The following is a 19,602-nucleotide window of genomic DNA, read 5'->3' as shown; positions in this document are numbered from 1 at the left end:
ATAATACATTTGTATATTAATCACGTATTTATGTACAACTATAATTGTACCTATCTATTTGTATTATATATTATGCTGTATATATAATATATATTAAGTTCATACTGACGTCTGTGACTAATCCAGTACCACGGGGTTCATACTAGGCTTCCCCACTTCGCTTATCTGTAACTTTCCTTTCTAACAGCAACCTGGCCTTGATCATCCATCCATTTACTTGTTTGTTCCATCTCAGTAAAGCAAGTTCACAGTTGTTAACCAGTACCCCTGTGAGAAATAAATTTACCCTACCCCCTTTAGTTGGGTTATGCCATTCGTTTATAATACAGCCAGATTCATTTGTCGTGGACTGCATTCTATCTTAAAATTCCCCCAACATTTTAGTTGATTTGTAAAAATTTGCATACGTTAAAGTTCAGTCTTTGTGATGTGCAGTTCTGTGGGTTTTGACAAATGCACAACGTCATGTATACACCACCTCAGTGTCATACAGAATGACTCCATCACACTAAAAGATTTCTCCATGCATCCCCTTTGTAGTCAGCCACTACTCCATACCCCAACTCCTCTCCTGACAACCAAAATCTCCTGTAGTTTTGCATTTTCCATTGTGTCATCTGAATGCAATCATATATTGCTTTTGGATCTGACTTCTTTCATTTAGAAAAATACATTTAAGGTTTATTCATGTTGTTTCATGAATCAAATAGTTCATTCCTTTTCATTTCTGCATAGTATTTTATTGTATAGGAATACCACAGTTTGTTTATCCATTCACCTGGACATTTTGGTTGCTTCCAGGTTTTGGTGATTATGAATAAAGCTTCATTAAATATTGGTGTACAGGTTTTTGTCTGAATACAAGTTTTCAGTTCAGTTTAGTAAGTATCTAGGAGTTTGACTGCTGTGTCATATGATAAATGTATACTTAGCTCTATTAGAAACTGCCAAACTGTCTTTCAAGTGGTTGTACCATTTTTTTAATTTCCACCAGTAATGAATGAGATTTCTATTGCTCTGTATCTTTAGCAGCATTTGGAATTACCAGTTGTTTTTGTTTGTTTTTTAAGCTATTCTAATCATGTGCTTTTGCTCATATTTAAATTATATTATTTTCTTACTGTTGAGTTTTGAGTGTTCTATATATTTGTTGGATGGAAGTCCTTTGCTCCATAAGCAATTTGCAGGTATTATCTCCCTGTCAGTAGCTTGTCCTTATGTTATGTTAAAGATACCTTTCCAGAGCATAAATTTTTAATTTTGGTGAAGTCCAATTTATAACTTTTAATTTTATGGATTATGTTTTTGGTGTCATATCTCAGAACTCTGCTTAACTTCAGGTAACAAAGATTTTATTCTTTGTCATTTTTTGGGTACAAGTTTTACAGTTTTATATTTTACATTTGAGTGAATTTTTGTGTAACATGAGGGTTTAGGTGAAATTTTATTTTTTTCTTTGCATATGGATGCACAATTGTTCCAACACCATTTGTTGAAAAGACAATCCTTTCCTCATTGTATGCCTTTGAACCTTTGACAAAAATCAGTTGACCCTGTTTGTGTGGATATATTTGTGAACACTGTTCTTTTCCATTGATTGACAGATCTCTCCCTTCAGCAATATCACATTGTCTTGGTAAGTAGCTTAAAGCCTTAAAATTAGGTAGTATAATTCCTTCAACTTTATTTATTTTAAAAATAGTTTTGTCTTCTCTAGTTCTTTTGCTTTTCCATAATAATCTTAGAATCAGCTTGTCTATAACTACAAAAAATCCTGGAATTTTTATTGGAGTTGCATTAAATTTCTAGACCAGTTTGGGGAGAATTGACATCTTTATGATGTTGAGCTTTCTGATCCATGAACACAGGATATCTTTCGACTTACTCAGATTTTCCTGATGCCTGCATCAGCATTTTGTTGTTGTTAGTGTATAGCTCTTGTGTATGTTCTAATAGGTTTATGCTCAACTATTTGGTTTTTATGGAGCTATTTTGAATGGTATTATTTTTAAATTTGAGGGTTCTAAACTGTTCATTGTTAATGTACAGAAATGTGATTGATGTTGACCTTTTCTCCCCAATCTTTGTCTATGTTCATATTGGATCATTTTTATTCATCTGTGGTAAGTTCACTGACTTTTTCTTCTGTCATCTTCATTCTGCTATTGAGCTCATTTAGTGAGCTTTTTATTTTGGTTATTGGTATTTTTCCACTTCTAAAATTTCCATTTGGTTCTTCTTTTATCTTCTGTTTTTTTTTTTTTCTGAGTTTATCTCTTTGTTTCAAGAATGTTTGCACTTACTGTAATAATGGCTCTAAATAGCTTTAATGTCTTAGATAATTTCAACATCTTTGTTTTCTTGATGTTGGTATTTTTCCTGTGCAAGTTGAGTTTTTTTGATTCCTTGTATACCTAGTAATTTTGGATTATATCTTGGACATTTGACTATTGTGTTAGGAGACGTTGGGCCTTGTTTAAATACTGTGCAAAATGTTGATATATTTGTTTTAGTAGACAGTCAACCCAGTTAGAGTCACACTGCAAATTTCTGTGGGTTGTAGTTACAACATCAGTTTGATTTTCAAAGCTTTTGCCATATTACTTGGTTCTGTCCCACATGTGTACCACCCATTGCCAGTCTGGAATTTGAGGAGTGGTCTGTTCATAGTTCTCAAAGTCTGTGTATGTTTGTTTGGCTCAGATGTATGCATGTGCCACTCGAGGGTGAGTCCAGGAGCTCATAAAACAACTTTGAGGTGTTGCTCACCCATGTTCCTTGTTTGTGATCTCCCAGTAATTTATAATTCTGCATGGCTCCCCTTTTCTGACCAGAAAGTGGGTCTTTATCCCTCTTTAATGTTCACTCCCTGCAGCTGTGCCCACATTCAGGGCCAAGTGGCAGGAGGACAGAGAGAGAAGCAAAAGGGATTCACCATATCCTCTTGGGACCACAGCTTCTGTGATCAGAGAGGTAGATTCCCTCTCTCAGAGTTTTAGTTCCTAATAACCTCCATTGCCACTGCTGCCACAGCTGTGATGGGTGGCTGGGCTTGAGAGAGTAAAGAGAGAAAAAAATGGGGATATTTGCACACTTTCTTGAGAGTCTTAGGAGACCGCTTTCCCTCTCTCAGAAGCTTTCCATTTGGGCTGCATTATGTTCAGTCTGGATGAAAGCAGAGGGGGAAATAAATGGTAAACCTGTGATTGCTTCAGTGGTACATCAAATTCTGGTTGTCTTAATCTGCCTGCTACTGTTACTTTTCAAAGTTCCCTAGTAGTTGTTCCATGCATTCTGTCCAGGTCTTATAGCTACATTAACTTGTTGGCATGTGATTACCCCATCTTATTTGGAACTGGAAGCTGACTTAAGGTTTTCAATTTTGTTTCTCTAGGAATTTGACAAGAAACTGAAGTTTTGATTCAGATATATTTTGAATTGAAACCAGAGATGTACTAGAGTTTAGATTCTTTCATTTGCTTAAGGTAAGATTGTTTGATAAAATTTAATCATACCTTTACTATACATTTTCAGAGATGTGCTAGAATTTAGATTGTTTCATTTGATTAAGGTAAGATTGTTTAATAAAATTTAATTATACCCTTACTATGCATTTTTAGACTTATATTTTAATGTGTATTTTATTAACACGTTTAAATTTCCCAGTCTAATCTGAGATTCTGACCTCAGGAAATATTTTTATGGTTTCTTTACCACTTAAATAGCTAATGTTCCTTGTAACAACTACTAGATTCAAGGGAAACATGATTATACATTCGCTGGAAGTGTTATATACTGATATCAAATCTGTTTGCCTAGAGCAGGAGTCAGCAAACTACAGCCTACAGGCCAGCCACCTATTTTGGTAAATAAAGTTTCATTGGAACACAGCCACACCCACTTAATACATATTGTGTGTGGCCATCTTAGGACTACATTGGCACATTGGCAGAGTTTTTAGTTGGAACAGTGTCTGTATGGCCCACAAGCCTAAAATCTGGCCCTTTTAGGAAAGTTTGCTGACCGTTGGCCTAGAAAACTGAAGCAGGGTATCTTATTATGTTATGTAATTATAATACATGAAATGGTAGCTAACTGATTTTAGTTGTCAGTAAGGCTTGTTGTATGAAAACTTATTAGAGATTTAAATATGCATATAAGTATATGTGCAGATACAGGAACTCTAATTTCTTGAAGTGAAGGGTCTGTATTATTTCTTAGGAGGTGCTAGTTTTCTGAAGTAATTGATTTTTAAAATAAGGCTTAATGTTAGCAGTTAAATACTAAGTGCTTATTTTTTAAGTAGAAGCCTTCATTTTGCTTAGATTTTCAAAAATAAAAGTTTACATGATAAAGGTCAAGCTTGTTCTCATTCTAAAAACTATTCACACGAATGTATTTAATTATATTTGTCTCTCCTACTAAATTTAAACTGAACAAATAATATTTTGAGAGTGATGATTGTGTGTTTTTAATATCTGTTCTAGTAATGCAAGTGGTTTAGCATATATAAACTTAAATGAAAACATGCTAATATAAAACTACATTTAGTGGCTAAAGTTGGAGTTACGTTTCTCTCTGAGGTTTAAATGGAAACGCTTACACTTGTTTGTGATTCCTAAAATTATTAGTGTTTAAATAAACATTAGAAGGAGAAAATAAAATTAGAGCCTAGAAAGTCTATAAAATCTTTGCTACACTCCTCAGAAGTCTCTTGGCTGAAGAAAAGAAGGTATATTTTAAAAACATGCCATATAAGTTAGAATTTCCAACCAATATCATAGAGGAATTTCTGTGTTCAGGGCACCAAAATTAGAAACAAATTATTTTTGCTATTTTCCATGTAATTTTAAGAAAATAAAGTAAGTTTCTAAAATCTTCATCTCGTAAAGAATGATTATTTGATTTGAAAACAACCTCTTTTATATCCTGTGTAACCTGAAATATATTTGGTTTCCTAATAGACTTGTGTGAGGTATCTTTGCTTGCATTTTTATAAAGTCAATTTAAAACTTCTTAAAATTTACTTTTTAAAGGAGGGAATCTGGAAACTTATCAGAAAGAAAATACTTTGCATCTTTTTGTGCCATCATGCATTTTATATTTATATCAGTATGGATTTAGAATTTGAGTGCTTATACATTTGAATTATGAAAGGTGATAAAATTAAGCTGCAGAAGGGATGGAAATCTTGATAGCTTTAATATGTTAATGAGGCCACCTTAGCATTGTGTGTGTTTAGCTGTGGAGAGTATCTGATTTGTAAACTAAGACTTATGAATAAAATAATCAATTTCTTATGAATAAGTAAAATTTCCTTTTAAGTGATGGATGATATAAGAAGGTAATGCTAACATTTTTTGCATCTATTAAAATCATATCTTAAGGCATCTTTTTAAAATTTCCCTGATTGATGTTCTAGTTGTGGTACTTAAAACAAGGGGAAATAAACTCATAGGAAAGTTTATACTTTGATTTTCTCTTTCATATAATCTTAGATTATTTAGATTTTTCTAACAGCATAAAATATTTCATTATGAAAATCAAATACTGAGTCATTGCCAATTTGACAGTATCATTAGAATTAAATATGTGTACTTTAAAGACAGGCATATAATTTTTTCTTTTAATTGAATATACTGCTTATCTTTTAAAGTATATGTGGCTAGATAAGAAAGGACCTGAATGGACTTGATTTGGAATTTTCTCTGTTCATGTCTTTGAAGGTATTCAGACTAAAAGAGAATGTCAGCTTTTTAACTTTGTAAAACATGGTCCATATTACCGCATAGCTGTTAGTTACAGTAGCTATTTGCAATGTTGAATTTTTGAGATGAGTATTTTTCCTGCTAACGATGTAGACATGTGTATTATTTTCATGTAACTGTCAGGGCAGTAAAGAAACTAGTTTGGAAGTAAACCTCCAAGATTTATCCTCATAGGAGACAGTGTTAAAAATCTTACTTTAGTTGACCACTATGGGGTTTTCTTTAAAATGTTAAATAATGTTTTTGAATAATTTGGTTTTTGTAACCATTTTATCTTCTACCAAATAAATTTAAAAAAATCAATTTTATACACATAATTTGCTATCAAGAAAGGTATACTGCATTTGAAGGAGAGGAATAAAGTCTCTTTTTCTCTCTTTTAAAGCTCTTAAAAATTTTATTTTGAAATAATTTTAGATGTACAAATAAGTTACAGTGATAATATAGTACAGAGAGTTTTTTTAATATTCATTACCCAGCTTACCCTCATGTTAACATCTTACATAACCATGGTATAATGATCAAAACTAAATAATCAATAATGACTTACTAAAACTACAGACCTTATTAGAATTTCACCAGTTTTTCCACTGATGTTCTTTTTCCAGGATCCCATATTACATTTAGTTGTGTTATTTCCTTAGTCTCCTCCGATCTGACAGTTCCTTAGTCTTTCCATGTCTCTCATGATTTTCACACTTTGAAAGACTCCTGGTCAGGTATTTTGTAGAATGTCATTCAATTAGAGTTGAGTTTCTCTGATGTTTCCTCATAACTACATTGAAGGTACAGATTTTGAGACAGAATACCACAGAGGTGATGTGCCTTTCTCAGCACACAATATCAGAGGCTACGTGGTGTCAGAATGTCCTATTACTGGTGATGTTAACCTTGATCACTTGATTATGGTGGTGTCTGCCAGATTTCTCTATTAAAAAGTTAATAATTTTCCCTTAATTAATAAATATTTGGGGGGAAATGCTTTGAGGCTTCACAAATATCTTGTTTTTCCTTAAATTTTTGGCCACTAATTTTAGCATTTATAGGTGGATCTTGCCTGCAGCATCTGTGGTGTTTTAGTGGTGCTTTTCTATTCTCTGTATTTCCTCTACATTTATCAGTTATAATTCTTCTGTAATACAGAGTAGTCCTTCCTCACATTTATTTGCTTAATCATTTACTTGTATCAGTGTGAACTCATAGATACTTATTTTATTCTCTGGATTAGAATCAAAATTCTGTTGTTATTTATTTTGTTGCTCAAATTGTTCCAGCTTCGGCCACTGGGGAGCACTTTTCAATATGTCGTTGTCTTTTTCTTTTCTTTTCTTTTTTTTTTTTTAAAGCAAGTCCTTATTTTCTGACTTTATGAGATGCTTCAGGCTTATCTTATATTTTCCCTGCTTTAGCCCTGAAATCACTTACCTCTCCAAGGAACCCAAGTCCAGCTTATTGGAGAATAGTATTTAGAAACCAGCATCTGGGTGCTAGGTATGTTCGTTGCTCTGAGGAGTTACTGCTTTTAGGCCTTTCAGGGGTCAGAGTTAGGAAATGTATACTGATATGGTTAGGCTTTTTGTCCCCACCCAAATCTCATCTTGAATTGTAATTCCCATAAGCCCTACATGTTGAAGGAGAGACCTGGTGGGAGGTGACTGGATCATGGGGCAGTGTCCCCATGCATTTCTTATAATAGTGAGTGAGTTCTCACGAGATGTGATGGTTTTATAAGTGTCTGACAGTTCCTCCCTTACACACTTGCTCTCTTGCCTGCTGCCGTGTAAGACATTCCCCTCTGCCATGATTGTAAGTTTCCTGAGGCCTCCCCAGCCATGTGGAACTGTGAGTCAATTAAACCTCTTTCCTTTATAAATTACCCAGTCTTGGGCAGTTCTTTATAATAGTGTGAAAATGGACGAATACATATACCAACTCACATACATACATACATCTATATTTATTTGTGTTTACTTTCTGTATACACGCTTAAAGTATTAATTCATACTGATACCTTCGACTCCAGTTTTGCACCACAGGGATTATTCTAGCATTTCCCCTTTGCTTATTTGTAATTTCTTTCTCCCACAGTGAGAAACCTGACTCTCATTCTCTACACTATATTTATGTATTTATTATACACATATAGTAGTTTCCAAATTGCTAACCCATACTCCTGTGAGAAACAAATTTACCAAATAGAATACAGTGTTTGTGTACAGTTATCTTTATCTTTATTCTCACATTATCCAGCCAGAATGCTTTTTTTTCCAAAGTTAGTTGTCAGGTCTTTTCTTCTGTACATCCCCATCAGTCTACTGTGCCATTTCATTTGTACCACAGTTAGATTCATTTTGTCACAGTTCGCATTCCCTCTTGGATTTCCCTGATATCCTGGTTGTTTGCATTTAATTTGTATACAATAAAATTCATTCTTTGTGTTGTACAGTTTTGTGGGTTTTGAAAACTGTGTAGAGTCACGTATCTACCAACAGCAGTTCTGTGACCAATCCCCTCCCCCCTCCCCAATTTTCTGTGCTGCCACTTTGTAGTCAGCCTCTCTCCCCAGCCCCAAATCCTGGCAACCTCTAATGTGTGTTCTATCCCTTTAGTTATTAGCCTTTTCCAGAATATCATATACATGGAATCATATAATATGTAACCTCTTAGGTCTGGCTTCTTTCATTTAGCAAAATGCATTTTAAGTTTCATCCATTTGTTGCATAAATCCTTAGTTTGTACCTTTTTGTTGCTGAGTAGTATTCTATTATATGTACACAATTTGCTTATTCATTTATCTGTTGAGGGACATCTGGGTTGTTTGCAGTTTCAGTCAATCATGAATAAAGCTACTACATTTACATAAAGGGTGTGTGTGTGTGTGTCTGTGTGTGTGTCTGTGTGGGTGTATGTATACATAAGTTTTCATTGCACTCGAGTGAACACCTAGGAGCAGGATTATGGACCTTATTTTAAGTGTATAGTTAACTTTATGAGAAACTGTTAAACTATTTCCAAGTGAATGTACAATTTTGCATTCCTGCCACCAATATATAAGAATTTTTGCTGCTCTGCATCCTTTTCAGCACTTGATGTTGTGCAGTATATTTTTGCCTTTTATCTGTTCTAATGTATGAGTAGCGGCATCTTGTGTTTTTCTAATGACTTATAATATTGAGCACCTTTTCATATGTCATCCTTATATGTTTGTGAAAAGGTAGCTGGTCTCTTTTATTTCTCTGTATTTTCTTCTTTTATGATCAGCCAGGTGGATAGTCTTTCCAATATCTTTTTTACCAAATTAGCTGCCATTATCTCTGACTATTTGGCTGTGCTTTATAATAAAATACACATTTTCATATATGAGTTTTGGTTATCTGTACCTATTCCAAGGGAATGTATGTATAGTTTTATATAGCTGAGTATTTGAATGATAATTTTATTGTTGTCTAAAGCTAGATTGCATTATAGGAATCTATCCAAAGATTACATCTGTGACTGAAAAAACATGTAAGACAAGACAAAGTGTAATAAATGCTGCTAGTGCTGAAGATTGGCATGGGATTGACAAATGTTACTTTAGAAAAATAAATTTTAGGGTCTTTGGTGAGATCTTTTCACCTTGGGTATCAAATGAACAAAGAAACCTGATACTCTCTTGGGATATCTGTCAATATGGACAAACTTTGGTATGTTCTTACAACTAATCAGTTAATATTAGGTGAAAGAGATTAGAAATGAATGTTTTTAAACTTGGGCTACTTTATATAAACATTTAAACTAGCAACTTAAAATACTTAGGACTTATATTTAGTTTCTGTCAGAATGGAATGAAGACACAGCAAGTTTCAGTGGTGGTTTTCTACCCTATTTAAGCCTGATATTTACTATTTCTTTTTGTAAAGACCTATGTTTAACCCATTAGAATATGTGCGGGGATGCTGTGTTATTTAATTAGGCCTTTCTATTTGTTTGCTGTATAACAAATAGAAAGTTATACAGCAAACTGTATAACTGCTGTATACTTCTTGCCCTTTTAATAACTTACTATATTACATAAAATAATATGCTTAGATTTGGAAAATACTATATGCCTAGATTTGGAAAATACTATATGCCTTAAAGGATAGCATTCCTGTCACATTATGTGGGTAATTATGATTGATTCTGTTGGTAATTCTAATTAGCTAAGTGAGTTCCCTATTTCAGTAGGAGATTATTTCCTATTTCAGTAGGAGAAAGCCAAACGAAACAATGTTTTGTTTACATATTCAGATTCTGAAAATAACTTTAGTATTAGAAGTCATTACATATGGGAAGATGGCTTTTTCTGCTTTAGAATAAGCATACCTCTTTAAATGTCCTATTTAATAGTGTGATCACATGACTGATATTTCTAATGGCTAAACCCAGTGTTGTTATTATGATGATGATGACAGTCTTTGATTTAAACCAAAGCCATTATAGAAAGGTCTACTCTTTCCAATATAAAACTTATATATATATAACTTACATTGGATGTAACTTGTGTATATATAACTTACATTAATGACTGCTGTAGTCATTGTATATATCTTACATTGTTGTCCCTTCTCAGGCCATGTTTGTAAATGAGATGTATTTTTTGTTTGTTTTTTATTGATCCTTATTCCTAGAAATGTAAATGAGATGTAAATAAGACAAACTGTTTTCCAAGCCTTGTAAAAGTGAAAAATTACTATATATACATATATTATAAATATATATTTTATTTCCTTTTTCCCTTCTCCTGAAAAGCAGGAAAAAAAAAAAACAAAGAATGTGGTTTTTTATTTGTTCTGTAAGGCCTTAATAGCAGCCTACTTCTTTGTTTATAGGAGACTAGGAAGGTGAACTTTGTGACTTCAATTGAGTATGCTTTAGAACCTGAAACATAATAAAGTGGCACCTGCTAGCAGTTTTGCATGTATGACAGTGACATTATCAATTTCACTTTCATTGTTGAAATCAGCACTTCTGAAATTGGGGTATTGAAGAAGGATGGAATTTAACTTCTTTTGAACAGCTGTTCTTTGGTTGACTCTGACTCAGGCACTTTGTTTCCTTATTATTTTATTGAATTCTTAAATTTAATCCTCACAATTTATTTAATCTTCACAATTAGCCTACAAAGGAGGTGTGATTACACACATTTTACAAACAAAATTTACTCAAAGGAACACAGCAGGCCAGGCGCGGTGGCTCACGCCTGTAATCCCAGCACTTTGGGAAGCCGAGGGGGGGCAGATCACAAGGTCAGGAGTGCAAGACCAACCTGACCAACATGGTGAAACCCTGTGGTGGTGCGCACCTGTAATCGCAGCTACTCGGGAGGCCAAGGCAGGAGAATCACTTGAACTCAGGAGGCGGAGGTTGCAGTGAGCTGAGATTGTGCCATTGCACTCCATCCTGGATGACAGAACGAGACTGTCTCAAAAAAACAAAAAAAAAGGAAATTCACACTTTTATCAACTATACTATATTGCTTCTTCTAAAACTAGAAAAGTAGTCCGGGCACGGTGGCTCATTCCTGTAATCCCAGCATTTTGGGAAGCCAAGGCGGGTGGATTCCTTGAGCTCAGGAGTTCAAGACCAGCCTGGGCAACATGACGAAACCCCATCTCTGCCAAAAAAATTGGCTGGGTATAGTGGTGCATGCCTGTAGTCTCAGCTACTTGGGAGGCTGAGGCTGGAGGATCGCTTGAGCCTGGGAGGCAGAGGTTTCAGGGAGCCAAGATCAAGCCACTGCACTTCAACTTGGCTGCTGGAGTGAGACTCTCAAAAAAGAAAACAAACAGAAAAAGAAAAATGATGAGAATTGTTAGAAAATCTCTCTAAATTTAAGCCTGTGGGAGGGAAACTAATAATTAGACAAGACTGAAATTTCAACCTTATGTAGTATTTTTCTCAACCTCACGGGGCTTCACTTTTGGAAAACCTGTTTTATGTGTGTTATACAAGATAACTGTCAGTATAATACCTATTAATGCTAATCATATGGCTAAATATCCATTTGATATCTTGGAAAAGATTAATAACATTACTGATAATTGTTTTCTTAGAAACAAATTATCTGTGAATCAGAAATAACACACATATCTGCATTGCTGTTAGCAGTAAAAATACTCATCTCAAAAATTTAACACTGCAAATGTAACTTTCTGATAGTCCAGTTAAACTCTTAAAATGATACTTAATATAATATTTGCAAAACAAACTCATATAGCTGCAAATAATACTTTTAAACTGTTTTGTCAATAAACTCATTTTATCGTAGATCAGTAAATTCTATTTGCATAGTGATTAAACTGTCTTTATCTTAATGGTATTAATAGTAATATAGTAATGTTATACTGTGAACATTAATAACTTCATGTAGAATTGTCAGTTGTAAGAGTTTTTCTTAACATTTTTGTTATATTAGCAGTCTTATTATACACTTAATATAAATTTATCTGTAGTCCAGTCATTATTTAGTATTTATTTCCAGCATATTAATATTCTCAAATCAATAAAATACAGAACATGTTTCAAGGATAATGAAATTGTATAGACAGTTGTTTCAGTATATATAAGCAGTCAAACTGTAGATTTTCTGTTGAAAAAGTGATAAATGTTAGTTGACATTTGGTAAGGAAAAAGTCCAGTAATTCAACATTTTTTTTTACAACATCCCAGGGTAAAAAGTATGTTTTAATACTAAGTAGTATATATAAAAGTAGTATCTGAGTCTGTGTATTTATTTCAGTGTTATAGGTAGAACAACAAAGTTAGAAAGCTGCAATGGAAAGCAAAGCCTTCGTAAGTAATCACAAGACTTGGGTCTAGTGTTGGTGCAGCCAGAACTAGTTGTATGACTTTGGACAAGTCATTAAACTCTAGATCTTATTTTTTTGTTGTTGTTGTTTACAAATAAGCTAGTTGGATTACGGTTTTTAAGATTATTGCCAGTTCTGTGATTCTTTTTTGTTTTCAGTTGTTTAAATTGTGTTAAAATACACATAATGTAAAATTTACCATCTGAACTATTTTTAAGTATGTAGTTCAGTGGTATTAAATACATTCATAATGTTGTGCATCCATTTCCATTACTCTTTCAGTCTTGTAAACGTGAAACTCTGTACTGATTAATCAGTAACTCCCCAGTTTCCCCTTCCCCCACTCCCTGGCAACCACCAATCTACTGTGTGTCTTTATGATTTTGAATAAGTACCTCATACAAATGGAATTATAGTATTAGTGTTTTTGGTGACTAGTTTATTTCACTTAGTATAATGTCCTCAAGGTTCATCTATGTTGTAACGTATATCATAATTTCCTTTCTTTTTAAGCCTGAAAAATACTTTGTTGTATGTATATACCACATTTTACTTATTCATTCCATTGATACACTCTTGGGTTGCTTGCACATTTTGGCTATTGTTAATAATGCTGCTGTGAACACAGGTTTACCAATATTTCTTCAAGATCCTGTTTTAAGTTCTTTAGGGATATACTGAGAAATGGAATTGTTGGATCATATGGTAAACTCTATTATTAATTTTTTGAGAAATTGTCATACTGTTTTCCAGAGTGGCTGTACCATTTTGTTTTTCTTATTTTTTAAATTTATTTTTCTTTCTTTTATACAAACCTGCACATGTAAGTGGCTGTACCATTTTACATTCTCATCAACACTGCACAAGAGTTCCATTTTCTTTACATATCCTTGTCAGCACTTGTTATTTTCTGTTTTTTGATGGTAGCCATTATAATGGGTATGAGGCAGTATCTCATTGTAGTTTTGATTTGTGTTCATTAATGATTAATTATGTTGAGCATCTTTTCATGTGTTTCTTGGCCAATTATGTGTATATTCTTTGGTGAAATGTCTATTCAAGTTCTTTGCCCATTTTTGAATTGGGTTGTTTGCTTTTTGTTGTTGAGTTTTAGAAGTTATCTATATATTCTGGATATTAATCCCTTATCAGATATATAATTTGCAAATATTATCTCCTATTCTGTGAGTTGCCTTTTTAGTCTGCTGATACTGTCTTTTGATGCACAACATTTTAAATTTTTCATGAAGTCCAAATTGTCTATTTTCTCTTGTTGCTTGTGTCTTTGAGTAATATCCAGGAAATCATTACTAAATCCAATATTGTGAAGCTTTTGCCCTGTTTTCTTCTAAGAATTTTATAGTTTTAGAATTTATGTTTAAGTCTTTCATCTATTTTTGCATATGGTAAGGATCCAACTTCACTCTTTTGCATATGGAGATCCAGTTTTCCCAACAGCATTTGTTGAAAAGACTGTGCTTTTATTCCCCTTTGGGTGGTCTTGCCACCCTTGTCAAAAATTATTTGACTGTATATTTGAGGGTTTATTTCTGGGCCCTCTAGTGTATTCCATTGGTCTATATGTCTATGCCAGTACCATACTGTTTTGATCATTCTAACTTTTGAAGTCAGAAAGTGTGAGTCTTCCAACTTGGTTCTTTTTTAAGATTGTTTTGGCTATTTGAGGTCCCTTGAGATTCCATGTGGATTTTTGGATAGGTTTTTCTATTTCCGTGAAAAACATGTCAGCAGGATTTTGATAGTGATTGCATTGAATCTGTAGATTGCTTTGTGTAGTGCTGACATTTTAACAATATTATGTCTTCCAATCCATCAACATGGGATATGTTTCTATTTATGTCTTCTTTAATTTTGTTCAGCAGTGTTTTGTAATTTTCATTTTACATGTCTTTCACCTCCTTGGTTAATTTCTAAGTATATTTTTCTTTTTGATGCTATAATAAATGGAATTACTTTTGTCATTTTCTTTTCAGATTGTTCATTGTTAGTATATAGAAATTAACTAATTAAAAAAAAAATTAGGCTGGGCACAGTGGTTCATGCCTATAATCCCAGCACTTTGGGAGGCTGAGGTGGGTGGATCACCTGAGGTCAGGAGTTCAAGACCAGCCTGGCCATCATGGCAAAACCCCATCTCTACTAAAAATACAAACATTAGCTGGACGTGGTGGTGGGCACCTGTAATCCCAGCTACTCAGGAGGCTGAGGCGGGAGAATTGCTTGAACCTGGGAGACTGAGGCAGGAGAATCACTTGAACCTGGGAGGCAGATGTTGCAGTGAGCCGAGATCACGCCATTGCATTCCAGCCTGGGTGGCAAGAGTGAAACTCCATCAAAAAAAAAAAAAAAAATTGAAAGGCTTCGTTGAGATATATTTCATATACCATAAAATGTACTGATTTAAAGTGTACAGTTCAGTGGTTTCTAGAATATATAGAATTATGCAGTCATGCCACAGTCTAACTTCAGAACATTTTCAACTGTTCAGAAAGAAACCTTGTACACATTAGCACTCATTCCTGCTTCTGTGCATCTCACCGCATGCTTCACTATAGCTCCAGGCCACTACAAATCTACTTTCTGTCTCCATGGATTTTCCTGTTCTATACATTTCACATAAATGCAGTCAGACAATACACAGTCTCTTATGACTGGATTCTTTCACTTAACATAATATTTACAAGGTTCACTCATACTACAGCATTTTTATTTATTTTTATTTTTATAGATCGGGGGTACATATGCACTTAATTCTGTTACGTGGCTATCTTGTGCAGTGGTGAAGTCTGGGTTTCTACTGAACCTGTCACCCAAATAGTGAATGGTGTTACCTTGTAGATAATTTTTCAGCTCTCACTTCCTTACTGCTCTGTCCTGTTTTGGAGTCCCCAGTGTCTATTAGACCCTTCTGTATGTTCATGTATACCCATTGTTTAGCTCCCACTTATACATGAGAACATATAGCAATTGATTTTCTTTTTCCGAGTTAATTTTCTTAGGATAATGGCCTCCAGCTCTATCCATGTTATATTGTAGCATTTTTAAACAGCCGAATAGTCTTTTAAAATTCATTTTTAAGGCTGAATAGTATCCCATCGTATGGCTATACCACATTTTATTTATTCATTCATCAGTGACAGGCATTATGTTGCTTCTAGTTTTTGACTATTTTGAATAATGCTGCTATGAACCATGTATGTACAAGTTTTGGTATGAAGATGCCTTTTCATTTGTTCTGGGTATATATCTAGGAGTGGAATTGCTGGATTATATGGTAGCTATGTATTCAACTTTTAGAGGAACTACCAGATGTGTTCTAAAGTGGCTGCACTGTTTTACATTCCAACCAGCAAAAAATGAGGATTCTGATTTATTTAAATTCTCATCATCATTTTTTAAAAAAACTTAGGTTTTAACTTTTATTTTAGGTTCAGGGAGTACCTGGGCAGATTTGTTACATGGGTAAATTGCATGTCACTGAGGCTTGTTGTACGAATGATTCCATCACTCAGGTGGTGAGCACAGTTCTCAATAGGTACGTTCCAAGCCATTTTCCCCTCCACGCTCCCTCCTTAAGCAGTCCCCAGTGTCTGTTTTTCCTATCTTTGTGTCCATGTGTAGTCAGTGTCTGGCTCCCACTTATAAGTGAGAACATGTGGTATTTGGTTTTCTGTTCCTGCATTAGTTCACTTAAGATAATGAATTCCAGCTGCATCTATGTCGCTGTAAAGGACATGATTTCATTCTTTTTTATGGCTGTATGGTATTGCATGGTGTATATATACCACATCTTCTTTATCCAGTCCACCGTTGATGGGCATTGTGGTTGATTCCTGTCTTTGCTATTATAAGTACCACTGCCATGAACATACAAGTGCATGAGTCTTTTTTGGTGGAACAATTTATTTTCCTTTGGCTATATACCTTACTGTGGGATTGCTGGATTGAATGGTTGTTCTATTTTAAGTTATTTGAGAAATCTCCACACTGCTTTCCACAGTGGCTGAACTAATTTACATTCCCACTGGCAGCATTTAAGTGTTTCCTTTTCTCCACAACCTCACCAGCATCTGTTGTTTGTTGACTTTTTAGTAATAGCCATTCTAACTGCTATGAGATGGTATCTCATTGCAATTTGTATTTGCATTTCTCTAATGATTAGTGAGGATGGTCATTTTTTCATATATTTGTTGGCTGCATGTATGGTTTCTTTTGAGAAGTTTTTGTTCATGTCTTTTGCCCATTTTTTAAATGGGTGATATGGTTTGGCTGTGTTTCCACCCAAAATCTCATCTTGAATTATATTCTGAATTATAATCCCCACATATTAGGGCTCAGAAGACAGGAAGATATGGGAAAGTTAGAACTTCCTAGAGACTTGTTGAATGGTTTTGACCAAAATGCTGATAGTGATATGGCTGAGGTGGTCTCAGATGGAGATGAGGAACTTGTTAGAAATTGGAGTAAAGGTCACTCTTGCTATACAAAGAGACTGGTGGCGTTTTGCCCCTGTCCTAGAGATATGTGGAACTTTGAACTTGAGGGAGATGATTTAGGGTATCTGGTGAAAGAAATTTCTGAGTGGCAAAGCATTCAAGAGGAAGCAGAGCATAAAAGTTTGGAAAATTTGCAACCTGAAGATGTAACAAAAGAAAACCCCATTTTCTGGGGAGAAATTGTAGCTGGCTGCAGAAATTTGCATAAGTAACCAGAAGCCAAATGTTAACCACCAAGATAGTGGGGAAAATGTCTCCAGGGCATGTCAGAAGCCTTCATGGCAGCCCCTCCCAGCACAGGCCCAGAGGCCTTGGAGGGAAAAATGGTTTCATGGGCTGGGCCCAGGGCTCTTCTGCTCTATACAGCCTCGGGACGTGGTGTCCTGCATCCCAGCTGCTTCAGCTCCACCTGTGGCTAAAGGGGGCCAACATATAGCCTCAGGCCGTAGCTTTAGAGGGTACAAGCCCCAAGCCTTGGTGTCTTACACATGATGTTGGGCCTGTGGATGTATAGAAGTCAGTAATTGAGGTTTGGGAACCTTTGCCCTAGATTTCACAGGATGTATGGGACCACCTAGATGTCCAGGCAGAAGTTTGCTGCAGGGACAGAGCCGTCATGGAGAACCTCTGCTAGGTCAGTGCAGAAGGGAAATATGGGGTCAGAGCCCCCACACAGAGTCCCCACTGGGGCACTGCCTAGTGGAGCTGTGAGAAGAGGGCCACTGTACTCCTTACCAGAGAATTGTAGGTCCTCCGACAGCTTGCACTGTGTATCTGGAAAAGCTGCAGGCACTCAATGCCAACCTGTGAAAGCCATCAGGAGGGGGGTTGTATACTGCAAAGCCACAGGGATGAAGCTACTCAAGGCCATGGGAGTCTACCTCTTGTATCAGCATGACCTGGATGTGAGACATGGAGTCAAAGGAGATTATTTTGAAACTTTAAGGTTTAATCACTGCCCTATTGGATTTTGAACTTGCATGGGGCCTGTAGCCCTTTTGTTTTGGCCAATTTCTCCCATTTGGAATGGGTGTATTTACCCAGTGCTTGTACCCCTATTATATCTAGGAAGTAACTAATTTTTGATTTTACAGGCTCATAGGCAGAAGGGACTTGCCTTGTCTTAGGTGAGACTTTGGACTTGGACTTTTGGGTTAATGCTGGAATAAGTTAAGACTTTAGGGGACTGTTGGAAAGGCATGATTGTGTTTTGAAATGTGAGGACATGACATTTGGGAGGGGCCAGGGGCAGAATGATATGGTTTGGTTGTGTTCCTACCCAAAATCTCATCTTGAATTGTAGTCTGAATTATACTCCCCATGTGTGGTGGGAAGGCCCTTGGGGGAAGTGATTAGATCATGGGGGCGATTCCCCCATACTGTTGTCATGATAGTAAGTGAGTTCTCATGAGATCTAATGATTTTATAAGGGGCTTTCCCCTCTTCACTCATTCTTTTCTCTCCTGCCACCTTGTGAAGAAGGACGTGTTTGCTTTCCCTTCTGCCATGACTGTAAGTGTCCTGAGGCCTCCCCAGCCCTGCAGAACTGTGAGTTAAACCTCTTTCCTTTATAAATTACCCAGTCTCAAGTATGTCCTTATAGCACATGAGAATGGACTAATACAATGGGGTTATTTGGTTTTTGCTTGCTGATGTGTTTAAGTTCATTATAGATTCTGGATGTTTAGACCTTTATTGGATGCATAGCTTGTGAATATTTTCTCCCATTGTAGTTTGTAGTTTACTTCGTTGATAGTTTCTTTTGCTGTGCAGAAGCTCTTTAGTTTAATTAGGTCCCACTTGTCAATTTTTGTTTCTGTTGCAATTGCTTTTGGGGACTTAGTCATAAATTATTTGGTAAGACCAATATCTAGAATGGTACTTCCTAGATTTTCTTCTAGAGTTTTTCTTGTTTTAGGTCATACATCTAAGTCTTTATCTTGAGTTAATGTTTGTATATGGTGAAGGGAAGGGGTCCAGTTTTAATCTTGTGCCTATAGCTGGCCAGTTATCACAGCACCTCTTATTGACTAGGGAGTCCTTTCCCCCATTGTTTGTCAACTTTGTCTGGGTTTATTTGGGTTCTCTATCCTGTTCCATTGGTTAATGTGTCTGTTTTGGTAGCAGTACCATGCTGTTTTGGTTACTGTAATCTTGTAGTATAGTTTGAAATCAAGTAGTATGATACCTCTGGCTTTGTTCTTTTTGCTTAGGATTGCTTTGGTTATTTGGGGTCTTTTATGGTTCTATGTGAATTTTAAAATAGTTTTTTGTCTAATTCTCTGAAAAATGACATTGATAATTTGATAGGAATAGCATTAAAACTGTACATTGCTTTAGGTAGTATAGCTGTTTTAACAATATTCTTTCATTTATGAGCATGGAATGTTATTCCATTTGTTTGTGTCATCTCATTCCTTTATTTGGTGTTTTGTAATTCTCATTATAGAGGTCTTTCACTTCCTTGGTAAGCTTTATTCCTAG

General features: G+C 35.2%; 1 protein-coding gene across 4 annotated transcripts in view; it reads left to right on the top strand.

Moving 5' to 3' along the window:
• Positions 1 to 3,398: 3,398 nt before the first annotated feature.
• GLCE (glucuronic acid epimerase) overlaps positions 3,399 to 19,602 on the top strand; it is a 76,636-nt gene continuing 60,432 nt past the window's right edge. Inside the window, exon 1 of one of the 4 annotated variants that reach the window (XM_058428003.1) lies at positions 3,399 to 3,485. The gene's annotated coding sequence lies outside the window, so the exon portion shown is untranslated. The remainder of the gene's footprint in view (positions 3,486 to 19,602) is intronic. The other 3 variants (XM_058428002.1, XM_032176212.2, XM_032176210.2) reach the window with 3 other exon arrangements.

The sequence above is a fragment of the Hylobates moloch genome, unplaced genomic scaffold (genome assembly GCF_009828535.3).
Source record: "Hylobates moloch isolate HMO894 unplaced genomic scaffold, HMol_V3 SCAFFOLD_14, whole genome shotgun sequence".
Lineage (NCBI taxonomy): Eukaryota > Metazoa > Chordata > Mammalia > Primates > Hylobatidae > Hylobates > Hylobates moloch.
This window is presented reverse-complemented; position numbering and strand designations above follow the sequence as displayed.